Source organism: Callospermophilus lateralis, chromosome 2 (assembly GCF_048772815.1).
Source record: "Callospermophilus lateralis isolate mCalLat2 chromosome 2, mCalLat2.hap1, whole genome shotgun sequence".
NCBI lineage: Eukaryota > Metazoa > Chordata > Mammalia > Rodentia > Sciuridae > Callospermophilus > Callospermophilus lateralis.
Window position 1 is genome coordinate 148,509,278 of NC_135306.1, and position 27,441 is coordinate 148,536,718.

At 40.8% G+C, this 27,441-nt stretch overlaps 1 protein-coding gene across 2 annotated transcripts in view; it reads left to right on the forward strand.

The window, feature by feature from the left end:
* The window catches only part of Map6 (microtubule associated protein 6), a 72,149-nt gene that overhangs the window by 3,219 nt on the left and 41,489 nt on the right, over positions 1-27,441 (forward strand). The window lies entirely within an intron of this gene.

Here is a 27,441-nt window from a genome sequence, read left to right on the forward strand (position 1 = left end):
TCACACATTGGTCAAATTTCTCAATCTTTTTCAGAGCCAGGTTCTTAACTGTAAGTTGTTATTAATAATAGATATCTCTTAGTGTTTTTTTTTTGCTGATTTATTGATTTTAAGTTAAACATCCAGGGTATTTTTCAATACCTACTATAGGCCAAGCACTGTGCTGACATTGTGAGGATTCAGGAGGACTGCTCATGCCAGGGACATAGTGGTCATTAGTTCGTTTCCATTCTGACCTTCTACAGGATGCTTCATTGCTCTGATTTCTACTTCCTAGATGCCTGGGCCCATTTCTCCTAATGAGGCATCTCCTTTCTCTCTCTCTGCCCTTCATGGTCTCCAGATGTGTTTCTTACTCTCTCACCACCAAGAACTCCATCTTTAGCAAGGTTCAAATTCCTTGTAAATGAATGTCTCCAAGCATCTCCCCGCTCCCAAATTCTCCCTCTGCTGCAGTCTCAATGCTTTCAGTCTGTTTTCTCACCTGCCCTTATGTTTCAACCAACATCAGTTAGCTAACCAATCACAGTTGGCTGAAAATGTAACACTGGGTTGGGGTCTCTAAAGAAGCAGATGTGCATGATGAATAACTGAGCTAGAGGTATTCAAAATGTGGCTTATGGGGTCCTTCATCAGTACCACAGCAATTAGTTGCCTTCTTCCTTGTGACTGAGGGTGGGGGGCAGGTTGCAGAATTAGTGTCCTCTGCCAGTACCCTATAAGGTACCCATACATACCTTCAATCAGACTGATGTCCTCCAGTGAACATGACAAATACTTTCTCCCATGCTGAGAAAAAACTAGCATATGGAGACATCTTCTCTTGTCTTCCTAAATTTCACCTCCTACTTACCATCTCTCTCTTGATTTACTGCTATCACAACCTCACTGTTCTCCTAGAAATACATTGCTTCCTTTTAAAGTTCTGGATCAAACAAGGACACATATCCTTTTCTTTAGATAGCCACAATGAGGTGGAATTTTCATAATATTTTTATGCTGTTACCAAGAAAGGAAACAAATAAGCAAGGAGCATAAATGAAACCAAGAGGTACTTTTCTGGTTCTGCAATGAATTTCTTGTTTATAAGGTCCTACTGCATTCCCTGAGAACCCTTTGGCTGGCCCAACATTACAGATCGCTGGTCTGTGGCTTCATCTTCCTCTTCCTATTCTACCATCCTATGGCAGGTGGAACCTCACCACCCGCTAGGCAGGAGCTACCTCTTCTCACCTCCATGTAGTTAATGACAGTCCACAGGAGAGGGCCCAGGTTCTCAAACTTCCTATTCAGTTTATGTTCCCTAATTTGTAGGACTTGTTTTGTTTCTGGATTATTGGTGAGTCAAGGAATGACTACAACCTGTCAGATGAAAATTTTGGTTTGTACCAAATTTGGGTTTGTACCTTTGCTCTGTGCCTTTTCCCTTAAAACAAAACCTTAGCTGTGTAATAAGCATGTTATGTTTCACAGTTTGAATTATACACATATGGAAATGATTAGATTGGGTAGGGGAAGGCTGTGCTCGTGCAGCTGGTGAGAATGACTATTTTTTAGGAGCTATTGGAACTCTATCAGCCTGTTAAGAAAAATCTTTGAACACCTCACAATTTTTTTTTTTTTAAACAATTCAGGTCTTCTCTAAAATTTAATGATAATATGACTTTGGGCCACGAGTGCCTTTTTGCTTGATAGTCAAAGCATTTTGAAACATTAAGAGAACGAGTGTTGCTAAGAAACGTTAATTTCTTTAATTAACAGTTTGTGTGCAAGACAAATTTGATGTGAAATTTAACATTATTTTTTGTTCCAGAATAAAAATTAACCAATGACAGAAAAATGCACTTTGGGTGAAATAAAATTTGAAAGAAATAAGATATTTAATAAATTAAATACACTATTAGAGAAATACAGTATTAGAGAAATGGTAAGGAATTATAGGCTTACCTGAAACATTGATATTCCCTCCCTATTATCTCAAATTATTTTCCTTGCTATAATTCTGGATATTTACTGAATTTAAGTATGTCCCATGTCCACTGTTGGTGGGCCTTACATAATCACAGAAACTAAGTAAGACTCCATTTCAATGATAATTTGATTTATAAAATCTTTTCTTCTGCCACTTTACATGAATCATGGTATATTTACACCATGGTGACTGGTTCCTCTCATGGGCTTTACAAGTGACATCTGTCACATGATATCAATGTGAGCAGTTTGCTTGAGAAAGGACACATAATCTATCAACATAATATATCGGTATATAACATAAAATACAATTCAGCTTTCAGAATGATATATATGCTAATAGACAGCCAGTTAATAGTATTAGATATCCTTTGAGTATGGTTTTGAGAAACCTTCCTTACTCAATAGTTCATCTGACTCATAATGCATTCATACTAGCTGGGAGTTTCACATTCAAGTGGCTATCTGAGGCTTTGAGAATATTTCACATCATAAGGTTTATTTATTTTAATACATTCATTTTACACAGATGATATTATAAAATTGAAGAGCATGTCTTTTTTTTTTTTTTTTTTTTTGAGAAGCATGTCTTTGTTACAGTTTTTCATGTTGAGGATGGATTTCACTGGGAAGCCATTTGTGACTTTAGCTCTGGCATTCTCAATTAGAAAATAGATGAGTCATAGGAGGGGATTAAAATTTCTCTCCCCGTCAACCCCATTGCCCTGGCCATTGGTTAATAGGGATAGATGGGGTAGCAGGTGTCCCTATAGAAATGCTAATGAGAAACTGTTCCTAGAAGAAATCAGCTGGGGCAACAGGAGGCAGAATTAATAAACCAGAGGCAAAATACTTGAAAAATGAGAGTAATAACAAGGAAGTCAGGAAGAAAAAGAGCCTTTAATGTCTGCCCTACGGCCTTGTGTGAATGTGAGAGAAAGGCCCATCTGACTTAGCTTGTGCTATGCAGAACTGCCCTGTACCACAACTGCCCATTTTCCTAATTGCCTCCTGCTTAAGTCCCACCAATACCTCAAGGTCAGTCTTGGATTCTGAGTCTTTAGCAATGCCTTCCTAGATCCTGCCATTCAGAATTACCATTTTTACTATCTAAACTGTTATTACTGTCTGCTTATTTGTCAAATACTTTTTATTTTTTAACATTTTATTTATTTATTTATTTATTTATTTGTGTGTGTGTGTGTGTGTGTGTGTGTGTGTGTGTGTGTGGTTTATCCATATGTATTCCACCTCCCAGATCATGGACACTTAAAGAGAAGGGCTGCATTTGGCCATTTCTATACCTTTCACAGCCTATGTTCCTCTGCATTGTTTAGATTTGTTGATCCAGTGGGATATATAGGACTTAGTGAACATTTTATTAATCTACATGTTGACTAATTTCCTTTTGTCTTGTTTAATTGAATTTATTTCAGAAAATGACCAACAAGCCCTTGCTATGTATTCAAGCTAGGGATACTGAAAAATAAGTTACAATTATACGGAGGGAAGTCATGTCCTCTTTAATTGGGATACAGTCTGAATTCCTCTAGCTTACACCAGAAGGCAATGTTCAGATGGGGAAGGGTGGTGAGCATTCCAGGCCTGACTCTTGATGTACCTTTGCTTAGAGCCAGGGGCCTCAACCCTGGCTGCACGTTGGATGATCTGGAGGCCTTTAAAAATGCTGTTGCATGGAGAGACGCTGATACAGTTGGTCTGGGGTGGAGCCTGGGCATCTATATGTTTTAAAGCTCTCTTGGGTTATTCTAATGGGCAATCAGGTTATGACATATGTCCACAAGGCAAGCTTCTCAAAATTCAGTATGCAGAAGAATCACCTGAAGAGCTTACCAAGATTCAGATTCCTGGGCCACATTCTCAGGCATGCTGCTTCAATAGGTTTAATGTGGAGCCTAAGAATCTATTTTTAATAAACACTATAGATAATCTTGTTGCAATTAGACTTCTGGCTTTACTCAAGGAGACACTGCTCAGAGAGATTTGCTGTCTTTAAGGGATGATTTGCCCATATACATTTATATATGGGTCAACTTACATTTTCTTTCATGTTCTTTGCTTATGTTTTATAATTTTCTCCATAAAGATCATGTCTATAATTATAGGGTTGTTGGGTTTTTTTTGTTGTTGTTGTTTCTTTTTTCTTTTTCTTTTTTTTTTTTGGTACCAAGAATTGAACCACAGAGCCATATACCCATCCCTTTAAAAAATATTTTATTTAGTGACAGGCTCTCTCTAAATTGCTTAGGGTCTAGTTAAGTTGCTAAGGCTGTCTTTGAACTCGTGATCCTCCTGCCTCAGGCTTCTGAGCTGCTGGGCCTTCAACACTGTGCCCAGATATAATTATAGTTTTTAAGTTTTATTTTTTTTATAGATAAATCTTTAACTGGATTCTATCTTTATGTATAGAATGAAGTCAGAACCAAAATTTCCCCCCATATGGAAAGTCATTTATCTCAGGCCCTTTTTAAAAATTTACCTTTTCCCCACTAATTCATGATGTCTCCTTATCACATAAGGGTCATACATGCTTAGTTATTATTTCTGGGCTCTTTGTTCTATTATATTAGTTTGAGCTAATTCCACAGTCTCTTATTTTCTTTTTTTTACAAGCTGTGTTTTAATTAGTGTTCCTATTACAAAGAGTTTATTTTATTACATTTTCTAACTTATTATTGCTCAGATGCATTATTTTTTATAAGTTAATCTTATATTCAGGAACCTTACCATACTCTCTAACTAGTTTTATATATACATGCTTTAGGATTGTCTATAGAGATAATGTATGTTTTTAGCAAATAGCAATTTTTATTTTCCTTTTGAATATCTATGTATCTTGTTGTTGAATTGCTGCATTGATTAGAAAATCCAGTTTAGGTTTAAATAATATGCAGTAACAGACATTTTTTTTTGTCTTGTGACATGGGCCTACTTCTAAAATTTTATTGTTAATAAAATTAACAATAAAATAACAATATAACAATAAAAAAACAATGTTTGCTCTGTTTTTATGAGATTAGGGTAAGAAACTTCTTGTTATCCTAGTTTGCTAGGGATTTCTAAAATGCAGATGGGTGTTGAATTGTATTGAATGAAGCATCAATTGAAAGGGTCTTATGGCTTTTTTTTAAATATGATGTTAGATTTCTTCCTGATGTCAAACCATCTTTACATTCCTGGGATAATCTTGCTTAGACAAAAATATTTTTGTGTCCTGAATTTGGTTTGCTATTTTTTTATTTAAAATGCTTGCCTATATATTTGTAAGTGAAACTGGTCTATAGTTTTACTTTTTTATATTGGAAGAAAGATTATAAAATTAGATGAATACATTTTTCTCCTTTTTAATTGTTTGGAACAATTTGTATGGGAAAGGCTGTTCCTTAAATATCTGATAAGATTCTCCTATAAAACTTCTGGATCTGATATTTTTTTCATGAACTTGTTAATTCTATCAATTTGATGTCTTTCATAGAGATTAAGTCAGTTTTGTATTTCTTCTTGAACCAATTTTTATAATTTATATTTTTTCTGGAAAATTTACATTTTTTTCTAATTTTAAAATGTATTAACATAAAAATTCTCTGCTTATCTGTAGCTATATCCCCTTTTTCATACCTGATATTAATTTGTATCTTTTTTTAGGATTAGTATTATTGAGGTTAATTTTGCTTTTTAGTCTTTTCAAGAACAAAATTTTGGGTTTGTTGAAAATTAATCTCTCTCTCAGTAAATCTAACCCTTATTTTTACTATTCCTTTGTGTGTATGTGTGTTTCTGAGCATGGAACCTAGTTTCTTGTGCATGCTAGGCAAGTTCTTTATCTCTGAACTTCATCCCCAGCCTTATTCCCTTTCTTTTCATGCTTCTGCTGAGAGGTAGGTATTGGCTAGGTTACCTCTGGCTCTGCAACTCTGGATAAAGATTTTGGATTTGTTTTTGTAGACAATCATGAGTCGATGAAGGAATCCTAGCAGGGAAACAAGATAATTTGATTTAAATTTTGTACAATTCTTGCTGACTGATAAGAGAAGAGGGGCCAATAAGAGGCAAGCTATTGAAACCATCCAGAGAGAAGGATAAAGCCTTTGCCATGTCTGTGGGCTGGTGATTCATAACATAATGCAGGTAGAAAACAGTGGATCATACTGACCAACTGAGGTGTAGGGAGGAGGTTGCAATTCAGGATGACACTTGTGTTTCCTGTTTGGATAACTGGCAATGATGTTAGTCACTAGTCACTGGGATGAGGATTATAGAGGAGAAAAATGTCTGAAGTGGAGGTGGAGCTTACTTTTTAATAGATAGAATTTGCATTTGGGGATACTGAGAAGAGGAGTTCAAGAATCAGTCGAGCAGATGGATCTGAAGCTCAGGGAGCAGTATCACCTGTAAATATAAATTTGAAAAACCTCAGCTTGTGGGTAGTATTAAGCTGTGGGAGCAAGTGAAATCATCCTTTCGGAGGGAGTAGAGAAAATTAGCCATCAAAGAATGGAGTGCTAGGGGATACAAGCATTTGGGGTACTGACAGCATAAGGAATATTTGTGAAAAAGATAAAGGAGTTACCGGAGGGAGTGAAGAAACTAGGAGAGACGGTTGTCATGGAAATTACATCAAGGCCCTAAATTAGCAGTGCTCTTCCTATTTGGAAATTTTTATAGAGAACCTACTGTGTGAAAGGCATTTTGTTCATTCTTTGGTTGACCCTGAACCTTTAACTCTCAGAGATATAACACTAACCAATACTAATCCCCAAAGGAGATACAATACAATTAATTCTTAGTTGCTTTCCTAGAGAAAAATGGCATCTAATGCACATATGAACTTGAAAAGTCAATCCAGTGATCGTTCTAAATCTACAACCACTAAGAATCAAGCACTTAATGTTCTAGCAACAAATCTAAACTAATCCAACAAGTGTTCAGTAGGATGAAGGGGCCATCTCTGTAATGCAGCTTTGCCTTTACAAATTATGTCAGTTGTACCAATGTGGACAGGTGAGGCTCTCTTTCTTGCTGAATAAAGGTTACTTCAAGATGGGCCTGAAGCATCAAAATTAAAAGTTTCCTGTAGAAGCTAGATTCATCATTAGAAATAATAATCATGGTAGTTAGTTGAGTGCCTGCTGTGTACTTGTCAGAGGGCTGGTAGCCTTAGATACATTATCTTCTGTAATCTTCATAATGGTCCTGCAGTAATAGAAGTTACTTCCCTGTTGGAGCTTGGGATCCATAGGCCTCTTGTTTGCATTTAGGCTTAAGAGCTTGGAAAGCACAGGTTTTCTCTGCGCTGGTCTTTTCTTTCTACTTGGCACTTTCTGCATGCCATATTAACATGTACTGTTTCAACTCAGTTGCAGTCTGTAAATGTTAATATCTACCATATAACAATCCCTGAACTAAGTCTTGAGATGACAAAATGGTCCTTGTTCTCAAGGGGTTTGTGTTTATAAGGCAGGGGCAAATGTGCTGAGAATTATAGGTGCCATGATACAAAGCCTGTGCAGTGTAGTTGGACACAAATGGGAGGAGGAATTAAGTCCTCTTGATTCGAGGTTTATTGGGAAAGGACTCAGCAGAGAATGTGACTGGCAGGCTGAGTCTTGAAAGATGAGTGGACACTCAATGAGGAAGGAACCAATTAGAATAAAGGTTGCAATCAATTTCATACAGTAGAACTTAGAGGTTATCATTTCATAAGATGAGATGGCAAGGAGGGATGTAGGCTTCTTTTATCTTATAAACAAAGGGAAGAATCAGGATCAGTTCTTGGATTTTAGAAAAGGTGATTTTGACAGCAGTGAGAAATTTGGATTGGAGGCATTAGGAAGAACAGGGTCAAGGAAGAAAGCTGTAGTCTAGGTGAGAGATGATGACAGGACATTCATCAAGGGAATCATGTCAATATATGTTGATGGCATAGAAGAAAATGATGAGTGGCTAATGGAAGGTAGTCAGAAAGGGAGGAGGAGTCCAGGATGTCTCCCAGGTTTCATGATGTCTGGAGAAGAACGATATCATTCACTGGGCTGTAAAGCATGGTTGTGGCCAAGTTGTTGAGGTGTCTTTGGAAGGTTTACATGAGTGCTTAGTGCAGAAGGAAAATGTAAACACACTACTAATAAGGATGTCAACTGGTACAATCACTTTATAAAACTCTTTGGTATGATTTATTCAATTTAAACACATTTTTATCCTATAACCTAGCATTTTCATTCTTGAATATATACTTAACAGAAATGAGTGCAGAAGATTTGTACAAGAAAGTTTATGGAAAAATTATTAATCATAACTAAAACTAAAATAGCCCAAATGACCTTCAACAATAGGATGCACAAACTATGCAGAATATTCTTACAGGACATGGTAGGCAGAATAAGGTCTCCCTCAAAGATGTCTCCATCCTAACTCTTGGAACTTATAAATAAATATATGGCAAAAAAGGACTTTGAAGATGTCATAAAGTTAAGGATCTTGAGATGGGGAGAGGAACCTGGATGATCCAGATGGGCCTGGTGTAATCATAAGAGTCCTGAGGAAGTCAGGCACGGATGTCAGAAGGGTGCAGTGTGATAAAGTCTTGGCTGGCCGTGACTGGCTTTGAAGAGAGAAGGGGGATCAGTGCCAAGGAATGCAGGAGCGGCTAAGAACAGGAAAAAGCAAGGAAATGGATTCTGCCCTAAAGTCCCTAATGACACCCATTTTGGACTTCTAAACAACAGCACTGTAAAATAATAAATGGCATTGTTTTGTGGTCTTTTGTTATAGTAGCTTAGATGATTTGTGGGATTTCTGTTGGCAGTTTACACCAGATACTTCCTTGTATTGAGGGGCCGCCTGGTGCACTGTGGAATGTTTAGCAGCAGCCCTGGCTTTACCCACTCCAGCCATTAGGGTTTCCTGCCCCTCCCTGCCCTGAGTTGCAGCAATAAATATCTCCAGACATCACCAAAGGCCATTTTGGGGGACACATTTATTCCTTATCCGAGAACAACTGTTACAGTGCAATGAAAAAGAACAAGTCATAGACCAAAGGATAAATGAAAGAAACTAAATATAAGCGCACTGTTTTAGTCAGCTTTTTTTTGCTGCTGTGACTGAAAGATCTAACCAGAACAACTGTAGAAGAGGAAAAATTTATTTGGGGGCTCACTGTTTCAGAGGTCCCAGTCCATGGACAGCCAGCTCCTGGGGCTCGAAGTGAGGCTGGACATCATGGCAGAAGAATGTGGTGGAGGGAAGCAGCTCACATGATGATCAGAAAGCAGAGAGAAAAACTCCACTTGCCAGATACAAATATATACCTTAAAGGCACATCCCCAATTCCCACTTCCGCTGGCCACACCCTACCGGACTTTAGTTATCACTCAGTTAATCCTATCAGGCGATTAATCCCTTAAGGGAGCTGCTGCCAGCTTCAGCCTTCATGCCATCTTTCTTTACTATCCTAAGCCCTTGCCCAATCATTTCTCCTTCAAACTTCCTTGCATTGTCTCACATGTGAGCTTTTGGGGGACACCTCACTTTCCAAACCATATCATGCACGAAGTGAATGACCCAAATTATATGATTTCAAAGACAGATGATAAAAGTACAGAGCTGGATGTGGTGGCACATGCCTGTAATCCCAGTGGCTGGGGAGGCTGAGGCAGGAGGATTGAGAGTTCAAAGCCAGCCTCAGCAAAATCGAGACACTAAACAACTCAGTGAGACCCTGTCTCTAAATAAAATACAAAATAAATACAAAATAAAATGGGGATGTGGCTCAGTGGTTGAGTGCTCCTGAGTTCAATCCCCAGTACAAAAAAAAGTACTGGATGATAGTGGTAGTTAGGATATTGGAAGTCTCTGTGGGGGATGGGTAGACAGGTATTGGCTTAGACGAACCTTCTGTGGCATTGGGAAGGTTCTGTATGTTGATCTGAGTGGCAGTTAGATGGTTCTACATATGCAACAGTAAACACTTATGGACTTTATTCTAGGCATGTTATACCTCAACAAAAAATAAAATCAAAATACAAACTAAATGGAAGTGTAGTTTGATGCCCAAGAGAAAAGGCAGAACAGAAAAAAGAAAGATCTGGACAACACAAACCTGTTGGTGAGAATCGAACTCATGGATGCTGGGCTGGGAGGGAATAAAGAGGATGAGGACATGGAAGCCAGAGCCCAGCAGGCAGTTAGACCTCAGAGAAGAGGGGAGAGCATCAGTGAAGGATTGGCATTGGCTTCTGCTTGCTCTCCACCCTCCTCCACTGCCTCTACCCCCCAGCTCCTACCAGTTAGCCCTGGGCAGTACCCCTGGCTGTGTGCAGTAATGATAGTCCTCAATATCCCCGCTTATTCTAGCATGGTCTCCATCACTGTGTAGCTTTCCAGATGAATGAAGAGATTTTTGCAGGACCAAGCCGGTGTAACTTCTCTTGTTGGAAAAATTGTGTCCAGCCTCAGGCCGCAAAACCCACAAGTACCTCCCTGAAATACTCCCTCCTCTACGGTGCTACTCCCTTGTGGTCATTGTCCATTTCCCACAGTGATTTCAAAAATCGGCCATGTGTGACATACCTTAGAGTGCATTTTTTGCAAGTCTTCTGTCCTTTAAAGATTGGTTACCACTAAAGCATTATAATTAGAAAGGTAGACAATGAAAAAATACCAAAGAGCAGAATATTAGAAAGAACTGAGACCAATTGAGCTTTGACCTCATTTGCTGAGTGCTTACCTTGTACCCAACACTTAAGCATGTCTTTTTATTTAGACTTCTTATTGGCTTTTTAAGGTAAACATCTCTATCTCTAAAGATGAAGAATAGAGTTATGGAGGTGTGGGGACTGAGATCACACAGCCAGTCAGTGGCCACATGGCTCAGAGATCTGCTTCTCCTCATTCCAGACCACAGCTGTATCTTGCTCGAATAGCTCAAGCAGACCCCCATTAAGACACCATCCTCAGGGGGGCTGCTGCCATCCTCTGCCTTCATGCCATCTTTCCTCACTGTCCTAAGCCCTTGCCATTCTCCTTGTTTCTGCAGTGGGAAGGGACAAGTACTCTTGCCATTCCCTGTCCTAAAATGTCTCTGGATCCCCTTCCCTCCAGTGCAAGGCCCAGCCTTGGGTCTGCAGTCAAAGCCTGCCAGAATCTGACCTATCTTATGCTTCTAACCTTTCTATTCATTGCTAATGGTGGTTTTGTTGTTGTTGTTGTTTGTTTGTTTGTTTTGTTTTTTAAATACCTGATGTTTTTCCTGGGTGTTCTCAGCCCTGGTTGCACATGAAAATCACAGGGACCCCAGGGATGCTCTGGCCAAACCATAGCCTAAGATGGGCTCTCACAAAGCCCACACTTCTCCAGGCCTGGGTTTCACTCACAGTTTTCCTTCCTGCCTTCCTCCTATATTTTTTCTAAATCTTTCCTCTCCTTCAGGGCTTTTAGTTCATAGTGACATTTTGTAAGCCTTCTATCTTTTAAGGATTGATTCATGCTGTAAAAATAGGAATTAGGTTGGATCTATTTGATCACAATTTCACGATAATAATTAAGTGTGTTTAATATTTTTGTTCCAAGTTCAATGCAACATCTTAAGAATATACTGGGACTATGGGCCATGAGGGTCCCTGATGCAGAGTATATGATCTCTGCTTGATGGAGACTGCTTCTCATGAGGGAGATAACATGGATGCATGTAACTAAGTCCAGGCAGGTGCTGGTGAGGGTTAAAATCAGGGCCAGCGTTCTCTAGAGGCACTACAGGGGGTGTTAATTCTTTGGAAGATTGTGGAAGGAATGATTGTTTGCATCCTGGGAGGTGTCTGGTAGCTGGTGAAGGGCTTAGTGACCACTAAAACTCAGTGTGAAGCATGCCTTTTTAACTTAAAGAGTGTCCTTGGGGAAGCTTTGACTTTTCTCATCAAATGGTACAGTGCAGATCACAGAGTCATGATGCAGATGGAGAGACTTCATGTTTGTGCACAGCCTGTGCCTGTCTCAGTAAGTGCTGGCTGCTTTTGTTGTTGTTGTTGTTGTTGAGAGAATGAGGCAGAGTAGGTTACCAAGGGAAATCTTTCATTTATTTATCTGGCAACATCTATTCCTTCTCGGATGAGGGACTGTGCACCTGTAAGGTGCAGAGGTGGATAATTTGGTACCTGTCCTAAAGGAGCTCCTGGTCTAGTGTGAGAAACGCATGTGAAGAAGATTACGGTAATGGTAGTCATTGCCGTAATAGAAATTTGCAGGAGGTGTTGAGGGAGGTCAGGGGGACTCTGAGTATGGGTTCTGGGTTCTGGAATACTCCCTAGAGGAGCTAGCTGTACCTGTGCAGTGTGTCAGAGCACAGGACTCAGTTCCACTGGGAAGGGAAAGAATAAGAAACTGTATATCCCTTCCCGAGGTCCTTAACAATGAACTACAGGTACAGAAGGCCATTTGAGGTACAGTACTTCCTTCTTTCAAGTGTCCTGCTCTATTTGGGACTTGGGGTTCAAATCCTGCATACCACATACTAACTGTACAACTTTGATTACTTAACCACTCTTAGAATTCTGATTTGTTCCCTTACTCATAAAATATAATGAATAGTATCTACATTGTAAGGCTGTTGAACGATATTAATATTTTATTAAGTCAGTGACTCTTACCTGCCTTATTTACCATTGCACCTCATCACCTAGCCTAGTTCAGGGTGTTTAGTAGCTGCTTAAAAGATATTATTTGAACAAGAGGATAAGTGATGTATGTACAGTATTTATCTAGTGCTTAGCCCATATTTTATAACCACTTAATAAATGGCAATTAGCCTCATCACTGTTATCCCTGGTAGGTTGAGTGCCACTTGGCTAATAGAAAGAAGCCCCTTTGCTCTTCTGTTTGCACAAACTCGAAACTTTTGGGAAAAGAACCATAAAATGCTCGAAAAGATTTTTTATGGATATTTTTACTCTAGCAACCATTTCCGAGTCACTATTTTATAATCTGCCTATGTAAATATTAATTAAATGGGAGGCCAGCTTCATTCCAGGCTGTACACATGAAATCATTGCATGCATAAAACAAGAAACATAAAATTAGAATCTTAATGAGAGCAATTAGAAAAGAATGATTGTTAACAAGCTTAAATTTTCTCTGAAAATGAATTAAGAACTATTTTTGTGCTTAGTACTATTATCTAATTTTTACTGAAGTCTGGAGTTTGAATTTCCTAGGAACCACCAGAGTGTGGGTTGATTGTGTGCGAGCTCTGGATAGCATTTCCTTCATGGGCTGTAATGACTTCCCTGCTGAGGATCTTTCTGTGCTTCTCTGACATTTGCCAGTATCTCCCCACAAAGCACAGGAACCTTAAGGACTCCTCACTGGATTTTTGCAGAGCTGTACAAGAAAGTCCATTCAGCCTAAGTTCCCTGAAGGCAGTGCTTGACCCTTGTGCTTTTATCCCTCTCTGTGGTCCAGACACAAAAGACTGCACAACCAATGTGTGCAGAATGTCTCCAGTGGGGAGCAGGACCTGACCATTTCTCCCTTGAAGATTTAGTGGGCCACTGGATTAAATATGCAATTCAGATCTATTCAGAGGGCACAGGAAGAGGGAAAATGAGGAGTAAAGGTATAATAAAAGTGGGAGAGAAATGTCAGTAGGCCTGTCAGTGGGAGTATTGTTGCCCACCAGTGCCACACCCCACAGCCTGATGACATGAGAAGAGAGTATTATCAAGGTCACTAAGGATGGAGTATCATTTCTCAACTATACTCCTGTAGTACATAGTCACCCACAATTTTCCATCCTTTTAACTTACCATAACCTTGCTTTGCAGAGGCCATTTCCTCCCTTCTGAAGGCAGGCAAATGCCTAAGGCACTGGCAAAAATAAAAGCCAGACAATAAGTTGGGTGCGTAGATCACTCTTTCAAAAGGAGTCAGGTTAGCTTTTCATTATTCATTTCCAATCGGTTATTCCACTTTGAAGCAGACATTTGTCAGTCTCCTACTGTACACATGTAGCTTCCTGTCCAGAGACACTTCTGTCTAACATGGAAGAGAGCCACAATGTGAACTCTGACCTACAGCAAACTTGGTTAAGCCTTACAGGACTTCTTGTGCTTTTTGAGCAGTCATCCTACCCATTCTGACTTGAAGCATCAAGGAAACCTTCTGGATTCAGTAGATAAAACAAAATAATCAGGCAGGCAGTGAGGTGGCACTTTCTAGTCAGGAGGGCTGCTGGGCATGGAGAATTAGGCTTGCCTATGGGGAGCCACAGACCTTCAGATATGACAAGCGTTCCAAGGAAAAGGACTGACCTGGCAGGGATGAGTCTGGGAAGGTAGTTCAGTCTAGACCAGGGATGGGCTAACTTTCTGTGAAGGGACAGAATGTAAATATTAGAGACTTTGTGTAGGCCAACATGCAAAATTGAGAATATTATGTATATACTTATAAAATTAGAGAGAAAACAAATTTCTCAAAAAATTTTAGTGACAAAATTAAAAATAATAATAATAATGGAATAATTTTATGTAATATAGGTCTGTTAATGAGAAGAATAGATTTTTTAGGAAAGTAACATTGGCTGAGGGTTCAAAATTAGTGTTGACTATTATTAAATTTATTGCAAATATCAATCCACAAAAAACATTCCTTCGGGGGTGGGGTGGGGCTGGGGCTCAGTGGTAGAACTCCTGCCTAGCATGTGGGTGGCCCTGGGTTAATCCCCAGTACTGCCAAAACAAAGAATCAAACGAATAAACATCCTTTCCTTGCTCATGGCTAATCAAAACCAGGTGGAGAGCTGAATGTGGCTTGCAGGCCATATTTTACCAATTTCTGACCTCTGCTATTGAGAAGAGAACACTGGGCTGCCAGGTTTCAGATTTTGTATTTAAGTAGCAAATAATACCTGAACAAATGCCTGAGAATAGTTGGTTTGACTGGGCCTTACTCAGCACATCATTTAACCTTCCTAAATGGACATAGTCACTCTCTTGTTTCCTTACAGCTGAGAAGCAGCCGGAAGCTATGTAAGTGTAAGAGCCTCTTTGTCTTTATGTATAATGTGTAAGTAAGTCATCTCTCATGGCAACCAAGAATACAAGATACAGGATTCACCATTATGAAATAATATTAGTCTCTGGCTGCTGTGACCATTTTGTATGGGGTTCTCTTGGGAGTTAGAACAAGGCTTTTAAAACAAATAGACAAGGAATAAATGGTATTAAAACAATCAAGGGAAAGTAATCAATCTGCCTAGAATCTAGCAGCCGAGAGTATCACAGAAGATCTCTACCCTGGGGGACTTAGGACTCCTCAAAGAATCACCCGCCTCATGTAGCTCCAAAGGAGATTGGACTGGAGAGGGGTTTGTTCATTCTAGCTGCTGAGAATCTCATCTAACACCCCCATTCTTTGGGGTGCCTTTTAGCACATCAGAATCCTCCTAATCTAGACTGCATTTGTGAGAAGGTGATACTTTATAACCACTGTCCCAATCTGCGTCCATGAAGGAATTTTGGCAGAGTGTTACTTTATTTATTCAGTCAGTCAGTTCATACTTGTTAAGCTCTTTTTATGAAGAAGACATACCTAGACTTTGGGGAAATGACTAGAGGTCCAGGGCTTGGGACATCCTGATTTTTGTGATAGCTTCTACTTCAATCATAAGGGGAAGTATGATGATGATGGTGATAGTAATGATAATGAAGATGGTGTTGGTCCTGGAGCTGGGGAGAAAGGAGAGGACAAATCAGCAGACACATGAATGTCTTTAGGAATGGGGTTGGTGATGGAGGAGGGAAAAGTTCTGTAGAAAAAGTGAGCAATCAAGGGAAATTAGTGTAGAGTCCCCCCCGCCCCGACCCCCATCCATGGTTTCACTTGCCATGGTTTCAGTTACCTGCAGTTAACCTTGGTCTAAAAATATTAAGTGGAAAATTCCAGAAATAAATAATTCATAAGCTTTAAATCACATGCTTCTCTGAGTAGCTTGATGACTTTTACGCTATGCCCCTCCATCTTGCTCAGGATGTGAACCATCCCTTTGCCCAGGGTCCAGCATGTTCCAACTGTACACTACCTTACCTATTAGTTCCTTGTAGGTGTCTCAGTTATCAGACTGACTGTGGGGAGTGTCACAAGTAACCTTTATTTTACTCATTAATGACCCCAAAGAACAAGGATAGTGATGCTATCAATTTTATTATGGTATATTATCATTGCTGTGCTTATTAGGTATTGTTATTATTCCCTTACTTTTTAAATTAAACTTTGACATAGGTGTGTATACCTAAAAATAAACATAGTATATGTGGGGCCCCACACAGTCTGCAGTTTCAGCCATCTTCTGGGGTTTGGGAACATGTCCTCAGTGAATAGTGGGGACTGCCGTAGCCATGGCTACTGATTGTTAACCACAGTGCAGTGGATCAACCAAATGTCTTGGGATCAGAAAACGTCAGCTCAAGTCCCAGCCTCAGACTATTTGTTTCACCTTGGTGAAATTATTTCAAGTCTCTGAGCTTCAATTTCTTTTTCCAGGAACCTGAAATTTAAATATTCTTCTAAAATTGTTTTTGCACACATCAATAGTGTACACTAATTCAAAAAAGAATTGGCCCCACTGAATGGGGTCAGAAACACTGAACTCCTTCAACTATCCTGGTAAATTATTTCTTCCCTTGTATGCAAGGTATGTGATTCAGAGTAGATGCTCCACAAATATTAGCAATTGTCATACATAGTATTTGTGAAGTTTGAAATGTGATGAGTTCCTTGTCAAGGCCAGAATTAAACATGACTATGGTGTGTTTGTGTGTGTGTGTGTGTGTGTGTGTGTGTGTGCTGTATTAGGGACAGGGACAAACAGAGGATTCAGAGTGCCCAAGATTCAGATGCCCTTTCAGCCTGTTCCCCACCCAATGCCGACGGCCATCTGCTCTGAGCAGCCGCCTGTCTGAGAGTGGAGGGTATCCATGGAAACCAGTGTGAAGGTTGCCAAGAGGACTCTGTGGCAGCCTGCCAGAAGGGTAAGTGGAAATCAAGTGGAACCGAAAGTGACAGGCTCATGTGTGTTCAATGGAGTGGGAAGTGGTCAGCTGTGAGAGCCAGGGTGGGGCCTGAGCACAGTCAAGCTAGCATTTGGGTACTCAGAAGAAACCTCTAGACAACTCAGGGGGCCCTGCACAGCTGTGCTCCGGAGGGGCACTTTAGAGACTCTCACCAGTAATTTCTATATCTAGCTCTGTCCCTCACCTCTTCTCTACCTCTCTTCTTACTTCCTGTGGTAGGAAATTTAGTAAATACAGTACAGAGAAGAAAACTTTATTTAAAAAAGAAAAATTTAATCACCTCACATTAACCACCATTCATAAGTTGATACTTAAATTTTGGTGTTAGTTTACCTTTTTTAATTTTTCTTGAGGTTGAAATCATGCATTTCCAACTCTGCATTCTTCTTTCTAAAAAATTCTTTTGAGTCAGACATTTTGCTTAGAGGGAAAAAAAAGCGGGATTTATAGTAAGATAGCTTCTCCCTTTTCATCCCAGATTAGCCTCAGTTAATGGCTGAGTCAGAAATAACAAATTGATCCCAAATGGATTTTCCTAAGTGAATGCTATCATACTGCCTTAGCTGGTAGCACCCACTGCATCATTTTCCAATTTTTGAATTGGAAATTTTTTTAACATTTATTTTTTTAGTTGTAGGTGGACACAATACCTTTATTTTGTTTTTATGTAGTGCTAAGGATGGAATCCATTGTCTCATGCATACTAGGCGAATGCTTTTTCTCTGAGCCACAACCTATGCCCCAAATTGGACATTTCTTATGTATTTAAGCAGCTTTGATAAAGTCTTGTGAATGAAGGAAATAAAGAAATGGAACAGAGGGAAAGTAATAGGGGTTGTTTTGCTGTTTCTGAAATGAGCATTGAGATTTAAAATGTATACTTTCAGGGAGTGGGGGGCGCATGACTGTAATCCCAGCTACTCTGGAGATTGAAGCTGAACGAGCACAAGTTCAAGGTTAGCCTGGGCAGTTTAGCGAGTCCTGTTTCAAAATAAAAAAAATTAAAAGGCTTGGGGGTATAGGTTAGTGGTAGCATGCATGAAGCCCTCCTTCTTGATTTAGTGGTGCAAGAACCAGGGGTCCTATTGTTCCTGTCACCCCACCTGTGTACAACTGGGAAGTTGGGAAGGCACACCCTAGTGGTGGGAACTGAGTCCTCACAGCCACCAACATGTTTGGGGGAAAATAGACATTCCATGTGGAGGGACCAAGATGTCATTTCAATCTGAATGTGTCTCAGATGGACTCATTGTGTAAACCATTCTTTTTCTGATTAATTAGTGTAGTTCTGTAGAATCTTGAGCGGGACATTTCATGGGGATGATGTCAGCCATCCTGAGAGCTGTGGGAAAAGGCTAGTTCAAGGGGAGCTTAGCAGAGTGCTGGCAAACCAGGGCTCACACGGGGTCTCCTTAGTATTTGTGCTTTTTCCCCAAAGCATTATAAACTCTTTATTCGCATCATTTAAATAATTGCATACTATACTATCATGTGGATGTAGCCTGTTTTATTTAACCGTTCCTATATTCTGGATGTTTCACTCATTTTCAATTTTTCACCACTTTTAATTCAAAACTAACTTCCTTGCTTGCTTGCTTCCTTCCTTCCTTCCCAAATAGCTCCATTTCAGAGTCATAATTTAGAACCCCAGCAATTTAGTGAACAGAAGGAGTTTTATAAATATATTGTTCTGCCCCTCTCCTCCATTTTCCTGATGTGACAGCTGAGACTGGCTGCTGGGTGTGTGATTTGTCCTGTAGTGCAGAGGGGTGGGTTTCACACTAGGGAATGGAATCCAAGGCATTATGGCCTCATGGCCCAGTGCTCTTTTCTCTTCCAAGCAACCTTGCTCCATCTCTTGGTTGTACCTGCTTATGTATTTCACAGTCCATCACATAGGATGCTCCAGCTAGCCCACTCAAGACCCTTGAAATCCCTGGGGTCATTGTATTGCAAGTGTTTCTACCCTTAAAACATATTTCTATCCTTATAAGTATTTATTTATGAGTAAATACTGTCACTGTTATGGCAAACTAGAAAGCAAGAACTCTCTCATTTTCAGCTTAGCATCAGCTTGCATGATTGAAAGGAACCAGTGATAACTCGACCACTCCATACTGCTCTGCCATGCACTTCTACACTTTCACTTGAAAAAAGGAATATATGTTTGGGAGCAGTTTGAAAATCAACACAAAGTAAACCCCAAAGTGAACCCAGATCAAGGAATGAAGCCTTATTTAAGCTTATTGACTAGCTTAAAATTAATTCAACAAATATTTTTTAAACCTTGAAGAGAAGAAAACACTGAGTTAATCTAACAATTATTCAAAAGAGAGTTTGTATTCAGTTTGCTTCTGGTTTAATTTGGGAGACTCTTTTAATTATAGGTTTTATTATTCGGGTATTGGAAGACCAATTGGGAAGATAGTTTATTCCCCCCAGGAAATACCAGGCCACACTAGGCCACACAGGAAGCAGTTGGGGAAGCATGGGCAAGAGACGTTGTTTTGGTTTTCTCGGGAAGGAATGGTGAGGTAGGGTAAGCAGGCTAGGCAGGTTGAGGATTGGCTAGTTTGAAGAGTTTAGATTGCTCTGGGACTTAGGGGCTGTCCATGTGCACTGAAACCTGGCCTAGAAGCAATAGGACACAGGATAGTGACCCAAATGCAAGACCCTGTGAGAGCCTGATAAAGGAGATGGTTGGGGAATGGGCATGGGTTTGTTTGCACATGAAAGGCATGCTCACAGGCTAGTTGCTTACTGTCTCTAGGAATTGGGATGGGGATAAGGGACAGTTTTCCTGGGATCTTGAAGACCCCAGATGCTAAAACATCAGAGGAAGAAGACATGTCTAATTCATAGGCCAGGCAGATGCTCAATGTTAGCATTCTATAGGGTAAAAGTTGTAGGTAACAAAAGAGAAGCACCCTTTGGGTGTTAAAAGAGATAGTTTTTACAATACTTGCTCTGACACAGCCTTAATGGAAGAAATGGCTTTCCAGCAGGGCACACGTGAGGGCAAGCAGCCCAGCTCCTACCACTCATTGGCAAGCTGCCCACCTTGGGAAAATTACTTAAACCCTTTCAGCAACGTTTAAACACTCATTTATTCCATTTATATCGCAAGATGGCAGGTCAAGCAAATATCTCAGTGTGTCTCTCAATGTACATGAGCCTGCAACAGGGTCACCTGGTGTACCTGTGTATATGCAGCTACCTGGAGCCAGAATCAGACTCTGAGGGTGGGGCTCAGGAGCCTGCCTTTTAACAAGTCCCTCAGTCCTACCCTGTGTGTTTCCTAGAAACACGGGAGTTGGAGACAGCCTAGAGGAAACAATGCTAGGCACCTTCTAGAATATAAAGGGTAAAGTTCTACATGCTCACAAAGAGATTTTTATGTATTCTTACAAGTACAGGCTTTACCATGCTTCAGAATCCTACCCGTCAGCTCCTGGCCTCAGTCACATCTGCTGAGTAGGTAATAAGCACGTGTACAATAAACACACCTCCCCAGAGCCCTACCTCCTGCAGCTTGGCCAGTCTTAGGCCAGCTCTTAGGGAGGCTAATGTTACAGATGTTCTGATACCACACAGAAAGCCCTGAAACCCAAAACCCAAGTCCTCAGACTGCAAGAAGTTTCCAATCACAACCTGGCCATGATATAACTGTGTGATTTCAAATTCCTGATTTATCCCCAGGGGTTTCTATTTTTATCTCATTTTTTAAACTATAAACTAACTGGAAGTGATTTAGGCAGTTTCAAGGGAAAATACATGAGTAAAATTTATCAAACTATTGCTAAGTCCTTTGACCTGACTGAGTAGTGCTGTCGTAGGCGGGTGTCTATAAGCTGGGGCTGGAAATTGAAAGGGTGGGAAGACTAACATTCACTAAGCACCAGATGCCACTCGTACCTTGGCATTGACATTTTCAATCCTCACAGCTACCTGTGAGGTACATTTTCCTGCTTCACTTCCATATGGTGAAGTTCAGACATTTCTACTCCCTTGCCCAAGATCTCCTGGGAAGTATGGGAGGCATAAGGATTTCCGGCTGGCTCTGCCTGCTCATAGAGACTCTGTTATTGCCCAGCCAGAAGTCTCCAGGCCCAGGGGTAGTTGAAAGGACACTCCTTTACCATCTAACTAGTGATCCTTACAACACTCTGGTGATAGAGCTTCCAGGTTGTGACCTGATAACTCAGTCCACTGACCTTCACAGAGACGATTCTTCTCAGATCTCTGAAAGAACAACCAAATTCCTGGCTGCCTATTTTGCTCCACATTTTCCTTCCCACTCCCTTAGTAATTATACAGTAATTATTATGTTGGTAATTACCTCATTAGTAATTTGGTTTGAGAAAGGCCTTTATAAGCTATGAAATTACAAACGACAAATGCAGTTTTAATAGCCCTTAAACACTCATTAAGAGGAAAAAAGTTTTCCTGCACAATATTTTGAAAACTGTTGGCATCTCTCTTAATTAATGTTTCTTTAAAGAGACCAAGGTTTTCTTGTCTGAAGAGCTGGTTTCCAAATAAGCAAAAGCGTCCTGAAAGTACTAATAAAGCAGAGCGGCCTCAGGGCCCCACCACTTCCTGGGTGGAGACATGGGCCAGGAAAGCTGGAAAAGACACTGGACTGACAAGGAAATTTGTATCCCGGTCATGGGTCCCCAGAGCCAGCACCTCAAAGTCCTTTCTGCTGAAATCAGGTTAGAAGCCCCTGGAGGCCGAGTCTATCCTGCTCGGCTCTCCCAGCAGCCCTTAGCTGAGGAGTAAGGCACTGGGACTCCTCAGTGCAGCAGGCCCGGCTCCTCAGTCGGGCTTCACTGACTGCCATGCACCCCCACGTCCCACCCGCCAGTGTCTCAGGCCACAGGCACAACTTGGAGTCTGTGGAATTTGCTTCCACCATCCTATGACTGTGAAAAACCTTACGTCTCCCATCTTTGGGAAATTACTGTCAATAAGATTCAACTTGTGTTTGCGTTGACATTTTTGCCACTGCCCCCAACTTCATAAGGAAGAATGCAACTTCTCATTTATGTGCCCGAGCACATTTTACAATACTTCCCGTGTCATATTATTTGTTTATGCAGAAAGTATCAGAGTCTCGGCTGCCAAGCCTGGGGACAGGGACACAGCTACTCCTGCCTAACCCTCCCATATCTCGTATCTGGATTGTGAAGGTAGTCTTCCTACTAAATGGTCTCCCTGCTTCTCTCTTGCCCAAATGGTAGCTTTTCGGAATGCAGCAGCTGGAGGAAATCTCAAATGAGAACCAACTCATGCCATACTCAGAGCTACATCGGGTCCCCTTGGACCCAATGGTGGCTTCCCATCTCACATAGAAAAGAGTCAGACCCCTCACTCTAATGTACAAGGCCCTGCCCCATCTGTCCTCCCTTCACTTATCTCACTTCTTGGTTTCTAGCCCCTGTTAGCTCCAGTCCAGCTCTGCTGGCCTTGGTGTTACTCAGACACCCCTCCTGCCTCAGGGCCTTTGCCCTCTGCCTGGAACACTCTTTCCCAATATGTCCACAAGGCTCATTTCCTTCAGTCTCTGCTCAAGTGTCACTTGATCAGAAGGGCTATCCTGTGACTGTAGGTAACAGCACACAAAAAGACATACACGCACATGTGACTGTCACCTTTTTAATTTTCTTTTAATATTTTTTAGTTGTAGTTGGTCACAATACCTTTAATTAATTAATTAGTTAATGTTTTATATAGTGCTGAGGATCGAACCCAGTGCCTCACACATGCTAGGCAAGCACTCTACCACTGAGCTACACCACCAGCCCCAACTGTCACCTTTTATTGCCCACCAAATTTGGTATCATTGGGCAAGTGCCTGGAATTGCAATGAATAACATAAAGGAAGCCTGGCCTGGGCTCAGATCTGCCACTTGTCAACTCAGGGATCCTCAGCACCCCATTTTCATGAAAATAGAATAAATCTAATGAAACTGAGATGAGGATTAAATAAGAGGGTTTGGTAAGGTCAAGAACTTGCCCCCCAAGGCACAGAGCCAACATTTGAATCTCAAATCACAGTAGAAAATAGATATAAACGAAATTAAGAGAGAATCTCTTAGAATCTTAGAATCTCTATTGACTAGAGAATTTCCACACCATTGCTAAAAATTCATTCATTCACACGCTTGGTGTCCACTGCCAATGACAGAAATGCTTCTGCAGGTGGTATTTACTGGGTAGAACTGGATCATCCCATCTCAGTAACATGACGGGACCTCGGTGCCTAGCTCCTGGAACAGCAGAAAGGATCAATTTTCATTGATCTTTTTCTAGGCCTGACCTTGCTTTCCCTTCCTGTCTCCCCCTAAATATATCAAAGCACCCAAGGAAGGAAGCGTGTTCTCCTGCAGCTGAATTTCAATGGTTTCAGATTGAGGTTTCAGAAGCAAGTACATGATCGTTGAATAGACAGCCTTTGAATCTGCTGCCCTTTCCTCTCCCTTCATGTGTGAGTTTTGTTAGCTAGCACGGTCACTCTCGGGCCATTCATCATTGTCCTTGTGAAAGCGCTTTTGTGCTGTCTCCTTCTGGCCTTGTGTTAAATGATCTCATCTGGAGGAGGGGATCGGGAGGGGAGTTGACAAAGGGCAGAGGGAATTTAAGAAAATACTTTGAGAAGCTGGGTGTACCTCAGTGATAGAACTTGTGCTTAGTATGTGCAAGGTCCCAGTTCCATACCCAGCACCACCAAACAAAATAACGTGGTGGGGAACCCCAAAACCCAACTTCTACTATAGTTCATTAAATCCTTATATCAACACAGCAAAGCTCAGGAAGGGCAGTTCTTGAAGTTCTGCAGCTGGTAAATGGCATAATTGAGATTTCAAACTCAAACTGCTTGATGGGCCACGCTTTGTTCTTGCTGAGAATGAATGCAGATTACAGGACAGTGACCCAAAATAGATCTCCCAGCAGTCCCACCAACAATTAAACTGTTACCCAACAATAACTCTCTTTGAAGTAATTCAAATTATACTCCTTACATAGTCACATTGGCACCCACGGTGTGCCTGGAGCCAAGGGCTGTGCCAGGCACTTTATGGACAATATTTCCTGTGTTTATCACTCTGTGGTAGCAATTTTGGTGTTTCTCAAAGTGTGTTCCTATGACCAACTGCATAACATCACCCAAAGAACCTGTTAAAATAGAGATCCCGAGGCTTCAGCCCAGGACTGGCAACAGTGGAGTGTTCGTCATTAACAAATTCTCCGATATATTCAACATTCAAAGTTTGATAGCAATTATTCTTAAAAGATAAATCCTTTGTTATTAATGAAACACTGAAAATCACTTGTCTTTTTTGAAGCCTTTGTACATTAAGCATTTTGTACTTTAATGCAGTTATTGATTCTTTTAATGAATAATGAGTTTAGGAAGGATTCAGACAGGAAGTTGGAACTCAGTTCAAGGCTAAGTTGAATGAATTTTACCTGGCACCCAGAGGAATTTGAAGGAATTTATTTTTAGGACACACTACTAGGTCACAACTATAAAACTCAAGTCCTGATATAAAAATAGTCAGGAATTTGTCCTGTAGAAGGAACTTCTATAATATTCTATAACATTTCAAATACAAGCTTCTCAAGTATTTAAGTAAACTATAATAAACTATATACAATAAGATACAAAATTAACTTGATATCTTTTAATGATCATCAACTGTGTACTAGATGTAGTGGGTTACAAAACAAATAGGCCAGTGAATTCTTTTTTTTTAATTTATTTTTTGTTCTTTTTAGTTAACATGACAGTAGAGTGTATTTTGACATAGCATATATACATGGAGTATAACTTCCCATTCTTTTGGTTGTACATGATATGGAGTTACACTGGTCGAGTATTCATACAAAGTTATGAAAGTTATATCTTTCTCATTCCCATCTCCCCTCCCTTCCCATACTCTGTCCTGTTAATCTGGTAAATCTCCCCTTCTCCCTCTTCACCTTCTCCTCACAATTGTGAGTCAGCATCTGCATATCAGAGAAAACTACTTGGCCTTTGGGTTTTGGAGATTGGCTTATTTCACCTAGCATGATAGCCTCCAGTTCCATCCATTTACTGGCAAATGCCATAACTTCATTCTTCTTTATAGCTGAGTAATATTCCATTGTGTTTGTGTTCCACATTTTCTTATCCATTCATCTGTTGAAGGACACCTAGGTTGGTTTCATTAGGTATTGTGAATTGAGCTTAGGCCAGTGAGTTCTAACAAACAGTCAAAGAAGGATTAATACTAACTTTTCACAAATACTTCCAAAAATTTTTAAAAAAAGAGTGAAGCTCATCTTATAAGGTGAGTATTATTCTGATAGCAAAACCAGACTAAGACAATAGTCACCTGTGGGGAGGTAACAAGACCCAGGAGTCACATGCTGGCTCTGTGACTCAAGCAGGTAGTTTTTAGAGGGAGGGTGGAGACAGGAAAGTCAGAAGACCTCGGTGAGGACAGTGGTGGTAAGGACAGTAGTGGTGATGACAGTGGTGACAGCAGCCGACTCACGCAGTTCCAGGCACACAGAGTTCACATCCTCTACCCCTTGCTCTGGGTATCTCGTGGCCATGGATATTAAGAAGCTATTATAGGTAAGTGGGTAGCTCATGAGCAGATGGAGACTGGCTCTTTTGCCTTCTTTCTCTTCTCCCCAACCTCCCCCTCAGGTGACGCTGTTTCCCTGTTGTTCCCTCACTATCCTCTAAGAACTGCTCCCTCCAAGTAACACCCTGCCGGCACACCCACAGCCTCATTTTACAGTCTTGGATTCAGCTCCAGATCTAGTTATTTGGTTATGACCACTGCAGTTTAGACTAATCCTTTGACAAGCCATCAAGTGATGGCTGCTGTGCAATCAACCTTTTCTTTTCAATCCCTTTGGTCTCAAAATTAAGGACTACTTTGTGTGTTGGTATTAGAGCAAAGCCTCTTACCATTTGTAGTGAAATCTTTATTGAATGCATGAAAGAGAATTTGTTCAAAATAAATGTACTTCTAATCTGGGATGCCGAAAAGATTCCCATCCTGGGGACCACTTTCATTAGTTAACCTGCTGGAGTCCCAAGCAAAAAACATGATGGTAAGACATAGGCTTGGAGTCCTTGTGAGTTTGAGTCTTGGCACTGCCAGAGACTTACCAGTTCTATGACTTTAGGCAGGTCACTTTACCTCTCTGAGCATCCATGTTCTAATCTGTAAAATAGGAAAAATGAGTTCTATCTTGAAGGTTCGTTTGAGATTAAATTACATCAAACATGTAAATCCATTTTAAGTCTCCTGGTACATTGTACGTTGTCACTATTTGTAAATGTAACTTTTACATTGAACAAAGACAACTTAGGACATTGTAAGATGACTTTATTTTTGCTTCTAACTATCACTTTAAATTAATTATTAGTATTATTTTTCAATATTGAGGATTGGCCCCAGGGTGCTTTACCACTGAACTACATCTCCAGCCCTTTTTATTTTTTATTTTGAGACTGGGTCTAAGTTGCAATCCTCCTGCCTCGGACTCCACCATGCCTGGCTCTGCCTTTAAGTTTATTCTATGGTGCAAGTTCTTCCCTTTCCCTTGGATGAAATTTGGGGCAAGTCTTATGACTTGGCAAATAACAGTAAATAAAAGTTCTCTAGTCATTAAAATGTCTAGCCCCATGTAATAGGCAAAGGGGTACCTACTTAAAATTGGTATTCTTCTCCCTCTGGCTCTCTGGCTTGTTCCAGGGGAGGAGCCTACAGTGTTACTTGGACCCTCTGTCCCTCCCTGGCCCCACCTTGAAACCTTGCAGGGTTTCTGGCAGGCAGCCAAACCAGAGAGGCAGGTTCCTGCTTGGACTGGCCTCTGCTGGTGGGTGCTCTGGCCAGCAGGTGTTTAGGTGTGCTCAGTCTCTTGCGGGTGCTTTGCTGGGCTCTTTGGAGACCCCCACCCATTGCCGCAGACCTCACCCTGCAGGCCCCTTGATAAATGTGATCCCTCTGGCTGGTATCGGACTCCTTTCTCATCTCCGAGCATCCTGCAGTCCCTTCTTCTTCCTATCGGTGAGATCTGTTAGCCCTCTCGAGCCCCTCTGGTTCAGGGAAATAGCACTGTGCAGTTTGTACTGATGAACACAGAGTAGGAGTCCCCACAGCACAGCCATCTGTGTCTCCTTCACTCTGCACCTGGACCAGTCAGCAAACCATTTCCTGAGCCTTTGGGTTTCATAGACGGGTCAGTTCTTGGTCCACCATAGCTCCGAGGTTCAGGTGTCCCTGAGCCTTTCTTGTGATGTCAGTTGAAAGGGGAACAGTCCCTACACAGATCCCAGACTCTTGCTAATGTCCCTTCACCATTCTCAGCCTTTCCTTTGGAA